This window comes from Octopus bimaculoides, chromosome 7, assembly GCF_001194135.2.
Source record: "Octopus bimaculoides isolate UCB-OBI-ISO-001 chromosome 7, ASM119413v2, whole genome shotgun sequence".
Lineage (NCBI taxonomy): Eukaryota > Metazoa > Mollusca > Cephalopoda > Octopoda > Octopodidae > Octopus > Octopus bimaculoides.
In genome coordinates, this window is record NC_068987.1 from 37455285 (window position 1) to 37465469 (window position 10185).

At 39.9% G+C, this 10185-nt stretch overlaps 1 protein-coding gene across 1 annotated transcript in view; it reads left to right on the forward strand.

The window, feature by feature from the left end:
• The window catches only part of LOC106874468 (uncharacterized), an 86012-nt gene that overhangs the window by 56524 nt on the left and 19303 nt on the right, over nt 1-10185 (forward strand). The gene's annotated exons all lie outside the window — the stretch shown is intronic.

The window sequence follows — 10185 nt, forward strand, 5'->3', positions numbered from 1 at the left end:
TATATATATATATATATATATATATATATGTATATATATATATTTATTTATTTATGCTTGACTACCCGTGACCCGTTGGGTCACCAATAGTTCAAGGTACCCGAAAAACTGCGTATCTCGGGAATCCGTGGTCTGATTTACGTGAAACGTCTGTTATTCTATGTGTATTCACATTTCAATTGTACCTTACTTTCAAAGCATCTTTTCCATTATACGCCAGTTTGGCTATTTATAAAGGTACCCGAAAAACTGCGTATCTCGATAACCCGTGGTCCGATTTACGTAAAACTTGTTTGATTCGATTTGTATTCACATGAGCATTCGATTCATGATGCCTCCTGCTCCTGTCTCTTTCCCTCTGTTCCGCCAGACGCTCAGATCTTGCTTTATCAATCTCATCGACCCTTCTATTTGCATGCCTGTCCCAATTTTAGGTAAATATTTCGTAAAGGATCCGTTCGTACTTCGGTGTGAAATAATTTTTTCCACAGGATTTGCTTCGAGTGCATTCAACGTATCACATCTCCTAACCCATTTCTTCCGGAAAAGAAAGAGGAGAAGGGTCGTGGAAACCTCGGAGTTTCCCCGGGAAACTCTGAGTTTCCCACCAACGGAGTTTTGCTTCGTGAATTTTGTTTTCTTTTTCAGGTTATTTCGCATGCTTTCAACGAATGATATCGAAATCACGCGTAAACGGTTCCTTTCCCCAGAAAAGGAAAGATTTGGCTGCTAATTCTTGCACACCCTGCTACCACGTAACAGGGATTTCGGGTCCTTTATCGCAAATCGCTATTACGTGGTAGCAGGGCATTCTAGAAATAGCAGCCAGATTTTTGGAAGTGAGATACGTTGAATACACTCGAAAAAAACAAACCTCATTGAAAAATTATTTCACACCGAGATTACGAACGGGTCTTTTACGAAATATTTACCGTATCTTTAAAGTCATTTTCACTTTAAAATATTTTCAAATATGCTAAAAAATATGCCCCATTATTAGACTATTTTCCTTAGTCATTTGCACGGTGATCGCTTTATGCTTATATAAAATACCATACACACACACACACACACACACACACACACACACACACACACACATATTATGGACCGCTCATAATCAGTGTGCGTGTTTTTCTTGTTCGCTGGTTCATTGCGTTTGGTATAGCACTTTGAGGACGATTCCCTGATAGATCTGATTGTTAAAACACCTGGAAGTCATAGACAGGCGAGACAATTCGCCTTTAATCCCATTCTGCAGTGATGGTTACCAATATTTTACCGTTTTTTTTCTTTTTTGGCTTCACGTACCTGAATCGAATCCGGGACGAACTGAATCGCCAGTCTATGACCATATACAAATATACAAAACCACAGCGTGATGTTGATAAGAAAAAAAAATGACGAAATACATACATACATACATACATACATCGAAAGGAGATGAAAAATCGCTTCGGCAGTGGCTAGCGAGGGAGCCAGATGCATTTAAATCTTGTTGGACCTTGTGAATGACGCATAATCGCAGGCAGATTCCTACACAAGATTTGTTGCTTCTGACATATAAACTGTAAATAATTCACCTACTGGTGCTACAAAATGCCGCGAGGCTGTCCATAACAAATTTTGTCTCGGACAAAAATCGCCTAAGCATGCCTGTGAACAGTGTGTATATGTTAAATATGATACATATTATAATTTAATACTCTTTCAATTGTGTACACAGGATTATTACTCAGTTCGACGGCTATTCGCAATACCAATGAATGTATTATTCGCTGTTTCTTATATTGGAAGCTCTGGATGTGGTTGGCTGAAAGTACCCGTCATTAACAAGGCCAATGAGACCGGAATGCATCCGGTAATTTCACTAACACCTACCGGGTCGATTTTCACTTTCCATCCGGTATACAACACAGCATGTCCTTAGGCAACTTTATCGCGGGTAACTTGCCTATCATTGGTGTATATACATTAAGCATGATACATAGATAAGTATTATCTATTTTTCTATTTTCGATCACATTTTTTACATAGACGTATTCGTTTACTAAACGTCGTAATTTTCAGTGCTGACTCTAATTTCTGCAGAAAATCTGTAGAGATAACTGTAAAAAGTGATAGGGATGTATACATACATACATACACACGCGCATACATATAACTACAAATCCCGCTCTATCATCTTCTGGCTCTTCTACACTTCTTCAACCATCGCACCATCCTCCACTGTACTATAACTGCTTCTCTTTCTCAGGTGGGTTTGCTCACAACACATGGACTGTCTTTTATTCGACAGAAATATCCCCACCCTAGTAACACTCGCTCTCACCCGAGTGTACCAAGTCGAGTGCTCCTCTATCTTTACCTCCTACTTCTCCCACTCCCAGCTGCAACCCTTGCTTTTCCATTTCTCCCTATCACCCCCTACTGTCTAACCTATGATCTTTCGCGCATTCCGCCTCCTTCAGTCTAAACCTACCATCTTCCTCTTTGCCCCATTATCCACTTTTTAAGCGTGCCCGTAACCTACGCGACTCAGTGGTTCCTAGCACCGTCCACACCTTTCTTTCACCCGACCACCTTTGCATAATCCCCCATATATACCCACCTTCCAATTTCCAGTTAGTCAACACAGCATATAAACTAACTCCATGTAGCTGTTTTCGCCAGGATTGTGCTTTTAATTGTGAAGGCTCGTGACTTAGTGGTTAGGTTATTCAGCTCAGGATTGTAAGGTTGTGAGTTCGTTGTGTCCTTGAGCAAGACATTTTATTTCACGTTCGTCCAGGCCGGTCTGCTGTCAAGAATGGGCTGTACCTGTCATTCAAATGGCCAGACTTGTCACATTCTGTGTCACACTGAATCTCCTTGAGAACTACGCTAAGGGTACGAGTGTCTATGGAGTACTCAACCGCTTACGCGTTAATGTCACGAGCAGGCTGTTCCGTTTATCGGATCAACTGGAACACTCGTCGTCGTAACTGATGGGGAGCCAGGCCGTATGTCCCTAACAGGTCCTGATCGCAGTAGACCTGAGAACTATAGTAGCTAAGAAGTGGTTCTCCACTCCTCAAAACTCAAGGAATCTCGTACCAGGGACCCACTACCAGATGCAGTTTAAATCATACTCAGAGTCCTAGCTATGGGTTAACTAGTATGTGAACCACTGGGAATGAAGGGCCCCTAGTTCCCGTTAGAATTTCCTTCTAGAAGAAGGGAGGCTCATATAAAAAATCTGGAGAGCAGTCGGTTTCTGGTCGTCTCAACTGTTGTGCCTCTGATTTTATAGCTCATTTGGCTCGGTGCTGTGCAACGCTTTATTCACTCAAAAAAATATTCATGCACAGGAACTTCTTAGACTCTCGGAACGTTTGTATGGGCCTACTGTGTTTGGGGAGGGATAATACTCGGTCACGTGCTGACTTCCAAACACACGCGCACGCATACTCATACACACACACACACACACACACACGCACACACACGCACACACACACACACACACACACACACACACACACTTTGGCTTCTTCCATTTTCCGACTCCCGAATCCACTCTCACAAGTCTCTGGCCGGCCCAAAGCTATAGTAGATGACATTTGCGCAAGACACCATGCAATAGGACTGAACCCAACGCTTTGCGGTTGGGAAGCAAACTTCTTACAATACAGACACTCCTGCGTCTATATGTGTGTGTGTTTGTGAGTGTGCGTGCACGCGCGCATATCTGTATTATATACTACTTGTACTGCAGAACATTCCCTTCATCCGCTATCGGCTGGAGGTCACGATGAGTTCAGCATCTTCCTACAGCACCACTCCTACAAGCATTACCAATCCGCATTAATGCCAGCAAGGATTGCCTGTGTTATTTTGGCCTGCACTGTAACCCACTTTCTCTTTCCTTTGCAGTCATTGGGAAATTATCCCATGATGTCATTACACCAAACTGAGTGCAGTTGTACCCATTCTAAATAACCTGCAAACATTTTTAATATTCGCTGGGGACTTATTCTAGCATCTAAGCTTTAGTTTGTCTCTCACATCTACAATATCGATGCTGAAGTATTTTCCGCTTCTCTTTGCAGCTTATGAATCACTTTCATCCGAAATCCTATTCCATTCATGCAGGATACTTTGGAAATAACCAAAGAACCATTCATTGTCAAAAGTTAAGCGGTACTTTTCAGTGTATTATAATGCATCAGAGAGAAGCTCAGAATTTCTAAATTCCTACCCTACTGCTAGATATTTATTGTGCCTACAATGGGTTCACCTGTCGTCTGATAATTATTGCTTTTATTCTGTTTGTAATGGGCGTTTGTAATGGGGTTTGTAATGGGCGTCCTCGCTCTATGGTAACAGTACCAGTTTAATCATGACTACTTGATCATCTAACATTGTACTGGGTTACATAAAGTGATCTCTTTCCCTCCTCTCTCTACCACTCTATCACCTCTCTCTCCCATACACATATGCATTTACATGCACACTCATATGCATACACATGCATGTATATATGTGTATCTATATATATGCATGTTTCTAACTGAATGCTTATATATATATATATATATATATATATATATATATATATGCATGTATATATGTATATATATATGTGTGTGTGTGTATGTGTGTGTATGTATATATGTATATATGGATGTACATATATTTATCTATATAAATACACACCTATATGTATGCATTTATGTATGTATGTATGTATGTACGTTTACCCCACTCGTGCTAAAATTCATTTTAGGCCCAGGCGTGGTCGTGTGGTAAGAACTTTGCTTCACAGCCACATGGTTCTGGATTCAATCCTACTGCATGGCACCTTAGACAAATGCCTTTCTTCGGGTATAGTCCCGAACCGGCAAAACCTTGTGAGTGGATTTGGTAGAGGGAGCTTGAAAAAATCCCATCATGTATGTGGTTGTGTCTGTGCGTGCGTTTTATCTATATTATGCACAAAAGCATGAATTGGAACTGAAATAGATTTAAATTTTAAATATTTGAAATACTCACTGGGTGTGTAATAAGAATGTAAGTATATCTTTCTTCGTATACTATTGATATGCGGGGAAAAATGCTGCAAGAGAGTCATGTATTTTCTGGACCATTTCTCAAAACCGTAATTCAGCTGTAATATAAAGCAGTTGTAAATTTGGCCAGCACCAAGGCGGTGAGCTGGCAGAAACGTTAGCACGCCGGGCGAAATGCTTAGCGAGTATTTCGTCTGTCTTTATGTTCTGAGTTTAAATTCCACCGAGGTCGACTTTGCCTTTCATCCTTTCGGGATCGATAAATTAAGTACCAGTTGCGTACTAGAGTCGATCTAATCAACTGGGCCCCCCTCTCCAAAAATTTCGAGCCTTGTACCTAGAGTAGAAAAGAAACTTGGCCAGCACAGTAGCCTAATTTGCATATTTGTGCTTTGATAGCTCACCAATAAGTAAACAATATTTATTTTATCCTCAACTTTGTGCCAGTACGTACGTGGATTTTGTGTGTTAGCATGTATGTATGTACAAACACGTAAGAATCTTTATAGATGTGTATACATATGTACATACATACATAACATCAATATTTTTGTGTTAATTACTACGTAACATTTCTAGAAATTTTAGGAAAATTATGTGTGATGCTTACTGGTGATATAAGAAAACAAACTGAGAAGTTAATGACGCTTCACTGTTCCATCTGCCACTTGTTTTGTGCAAGGACTCTGAACGAGTATATTCCTCGCAGATTGATGCATCGAGTGTGTATAGATGTCATCTTTCAGTCAGATTGGTCACCAGCTCGTTAAATGAATGTTACGTTAACTTGCAGTTCTGAGCTCAAATCCTACTTAATGCGTTTCATAACCTATAAAGTTGTAGGGGCAAGATTAAAGACTGTCATCATATAGTGTCAGCCTGAACAAACGAACTTGCTGTAAGTTATACATTGCAATGAATGAAACTATAAAACTGACAAAATTTTGCTAGTTTTGTCAGTTTTGACAAAGGGATTGTAGTTGAAAAGACGGGGACTGGCCCAGTAGACTGTAAAATGTTTGTCTTTCGTAGACGTAGTGAAATACCGAGGAGACGATAAATCTACCGCTGACGGCTTGTCTAGTTGTCGACAGCGCCATCTGCGTTGGTCTGACATATGAAAAAACTGAAACAAACCACATTACATTTACACACTTTCATAAGTTCTGCCTTTTACTTACTTCACTCATTGGGCTGCGATAATGCTAGGGCACTCGTTGAAAGGTTTAGATGACCAAATGGACACCAGTACTAATTTTTACGTCTGATACATTTTTTATCGTTAACTTGCTGAACCACAATGTTACGGGGACATAAACAAAACAACACCAGCTGTCAAGTGGTGGCACGGGACAAAAACAAAGACATTAATGTCACTTGCAAAGCATCGGTAGGTCCGGAACTATAGTAGAAGACACTTGCCCAAGGTGCCTTGCAGTAGGACTGAACCCCAAACCAAGTGGTTACAAAACAAACACCTTAACACCTCCACTGGCAGTCATGCCCGTTCCATCGTACATAAATATTTACATACATCATACATACACATATATACATACATGTATGCATATAGACACATACTCTTACACATTTATTACATTCATTATGACATACATACATACATGCATATATGATACATTCATGCACATAACAGTCACATACGTGTATGTGACCGCGTGTGCATCGTTGGCGATTTTCTTTCTCCGTCTTCCCTTCTTTGAACTTTTTCTATATTTCTGATGAAGAGCTCCACTCGAAACATGAAATCCCCTTTGTTTTCTTTCCTTTCCTGAGCGTCCAATAACACTGTACTTATTCCACGTCCTCGCGTTGTTGTTTTTTTCGTGCTTTTTCTTGCTTGTTCACGTTTGGATTGACTCTATATATATAGCTTGGAAAGTATAAGGTTACTAAGGCACTCAAGTATCAGCCTTGCATCTTATACCAGAAACAGGTGTAAGCTAATGAAGTTCATGAAATAATCGATTATTCCTTCGTCATCTCATTTTTCTTATAACCGCTCTATACTCATCTAACAATTTGATCTGAAACACACGTATATTGAGTTCTACACCAGGTTAGTCGCGCAATGCCTAAGCAAAATACTGATAATGATATAATATATGTGTATGTGTGTGCGCGTGTGTGTGCATATATATATGTATGTGTGTATATATATATATATATATATATATATTTGTTTATACACACACACACACACACACACACATACACACACACACACATATATATAGTTCAAATTTACGGAAAACAAAAGTCGAAGATAGGTGAAGGAGCAACAAGCAGGTGTATGTATTAGGTTAACGCTCTGAAAGAATGGGAAAGTCTTTGACGTTTCGAGCCTACGCTCTTTGACAGAAAGGATTAAGAGGGGAAAAAACGGGGAGAGAAAAATGTTTTGGGATTAACGGTTCAACATGATGAAATGGCCGGAAAAAACAGCTTGTGTATATATGTGTGTGTGTATAAAATAAAGTTAACAAACTGGTATATTAATTAATTATATATTTATTCATATTCTTTTATTCATTTATATATTTTGGACTAGTGGTTGCGGCCATGCTGGGTCTCCGCCATCGTAGTCACCTTTTAATTGGCCAGTTCTACGAGTTTGTCTTCTGGTGAAGGAGGGAGTTCGATATTCCTGCTCTGTTTTAAGTTTCCTGCCTTGATATTGGCTCATCTGGGATCTTGGATAGTAAATGGTCAAGTTGTTTCTTGAAAACATCTACTCCTACTCCATGGAGGTCACTCAGATGATTTGGCAAGGAGTTAAATAGCTGTGGGCCCTTGAATACCAAGCACACGATCATCGCCCTAGATGAGACAGCTAGGACTTTTGGAACAGTGCAGTGACGTCCAACTCGAGGTCTGGTATAAATCTCAATTCCAAAGTTTGGTGCCAGCCCCTCCAGTATCTTCCATACATATATCACTGCGTACCTCTCCCCCTCTTCGCTCCAAGAAGTAGAATCGTAGCTCTTTCAGTCTCTCCCAGTAGTTCAGCTGTTCCATTGATGCATTCTTCTTCGTGTAGTATCTCTGAACCGCCTCAAGCCCTGCTATTAATCCTACAGTGTAGAGTGACTATAGTTGAGAGCAGTAGTCCAGACGGCTGAGGACAAATGTCCTCCATAGGACCAGCATAGTTTCCTGGTCCCTTGTTCTGAAGGTTCTCAGAATCTATCCGGCCATTCGCTTGCACACTGCGACCATCTTGGTGACATGTATGTGAAACGTGGCATTGTTGCTCATATCAATTCCAAGATCACCCACCGTATGTTATTCTTGGATCCCTGCTCCTTTTGGTTCACAATATCGTTGTTGTGACTTCTGAGCACTAATTAGTTGGTAGCAGAGGGCTTGGAATTTGTCTGCATTAAATTGCATGTTATTGGGCTCAGCCCATTTATATATGGCATCTAGGTCTTTCTGTAGAAGATTAGCATCAGAAGGTTCCTTGACTGCTTGTATTACTTTTGTGCCGTCGGCATAGCTAGTAAGTGTGGCTATCTGTGTAACTGATGGCATGTCTGAAGGAGCCATCATGAACAGTAGTGGTCTCGATACAGTTCCTTAAGGCACTCCACTTTCTATTACTGTCTCCGTGGAGAGGGCTCCGTTGGTTGCTACAGTCTGGCATCTGTCTTTTAAGAAGTCATGCAACCACTCTCCAATTCTCCCAGTTATGCCGAGTCTCCGTAGTTTGTGACATATCATCCCATGATCAACCTTATCAAAAGCCTTTGCAAAGTCAAGATATATCACATCTACATTTGAGCGATTCATTAATTGTTTCAACTCCCAGTCATAGTGTTGCACAAGCTGTGTAAGACAGCTTCTGCCTGAGAGAAAGCCATGTTGAGTGTCAGGAAGCAAGTTATTATCTTCAAGGAATGCAATTAGTTTCTTCCTGACAATGCGATCCATGACTTTACTGACATGGGAAGTTATAGAGACAAGTCTATAATTCTTAGCATCTGCTCTGCTACTTCCCTTATGGGTAAGGTATATAATGCCTTCCTTTAACTTTTTGGGAAGTCTCCCTGTTGTGAGGAAGATCTGAAAGAAAATCCATAAAATAGATATATGAATAAATAATTAATTGATATACCAGTTTCCATTCTTAACTATGTTTTATATTCTCTGTATATCATGTACTAAGGCAAAAGTAATTGTTGGAAATACTATATGGTCTTCGGTTCTGATAAACAAACAGATAGATTCTTGTACACATATGAAGCTACATACATACATACATACACACACACACGCACACACACGAACTTATATAGCCGTACACACTGATATATTTGGCGGGCGAATCTATTTCGAGCGTTTCAATCAATTTGTTGTACCGATATTTTCGTATGACAGTGTAATCATGCAACTCTAGTAGGGCACCGGATATCTTACGTAAGAACCACGTGACCAGCGACCTTGCCTGCTTTTTGGTAAGTTGATATTAGAGTATTAAGAGTTGTTTACAGTAAATCTTTTAACCGTTTTAAGTTCGTTAATCCCTTATTATAAATAATTATTTAATATTTACTGACTCACGTTACCAACATGTGGTACCTATGTATATTATTGGCGTTAGAGATCGAGGTCACCGTAGTACTGAACGCCCCACGTTACAGAGATACAATTAGTTTTCGAATAACTTGTTCACTCCGTAAATATGTAAGCATGGCTGAGGTTTCTTTTAACATTGTGAACAGGAATAAACTAAACACTTAACGAATGACATGTAGCAATGTCCGATGAAGTTAATTAGCGGCGGAATTGTATGGTTTCGTGCCAATTTCCCAAATATATATACCTGTATCTCTACATATACCTGTATTGTTGCTATTATTTTTGTTGGTGCTTACCCATGTTATCTCGGATCCATCAACGACACTCCAGACGTAGCAATCTGCCTAGGTGAAACTAGCCGAAGAGAACTAATCAAATTACGTTAACAAACGTAATTTTGTAAGTTCGAAATCTCGGTCCTAGATTATCCACATCTGGGTTGTACATTTATTTAATGTTCTTCCTACATATAAGATGAAATATTTTATGTTCGCCGCCCGCAAACGTCTTTGCTAGTATATATATATATATATAT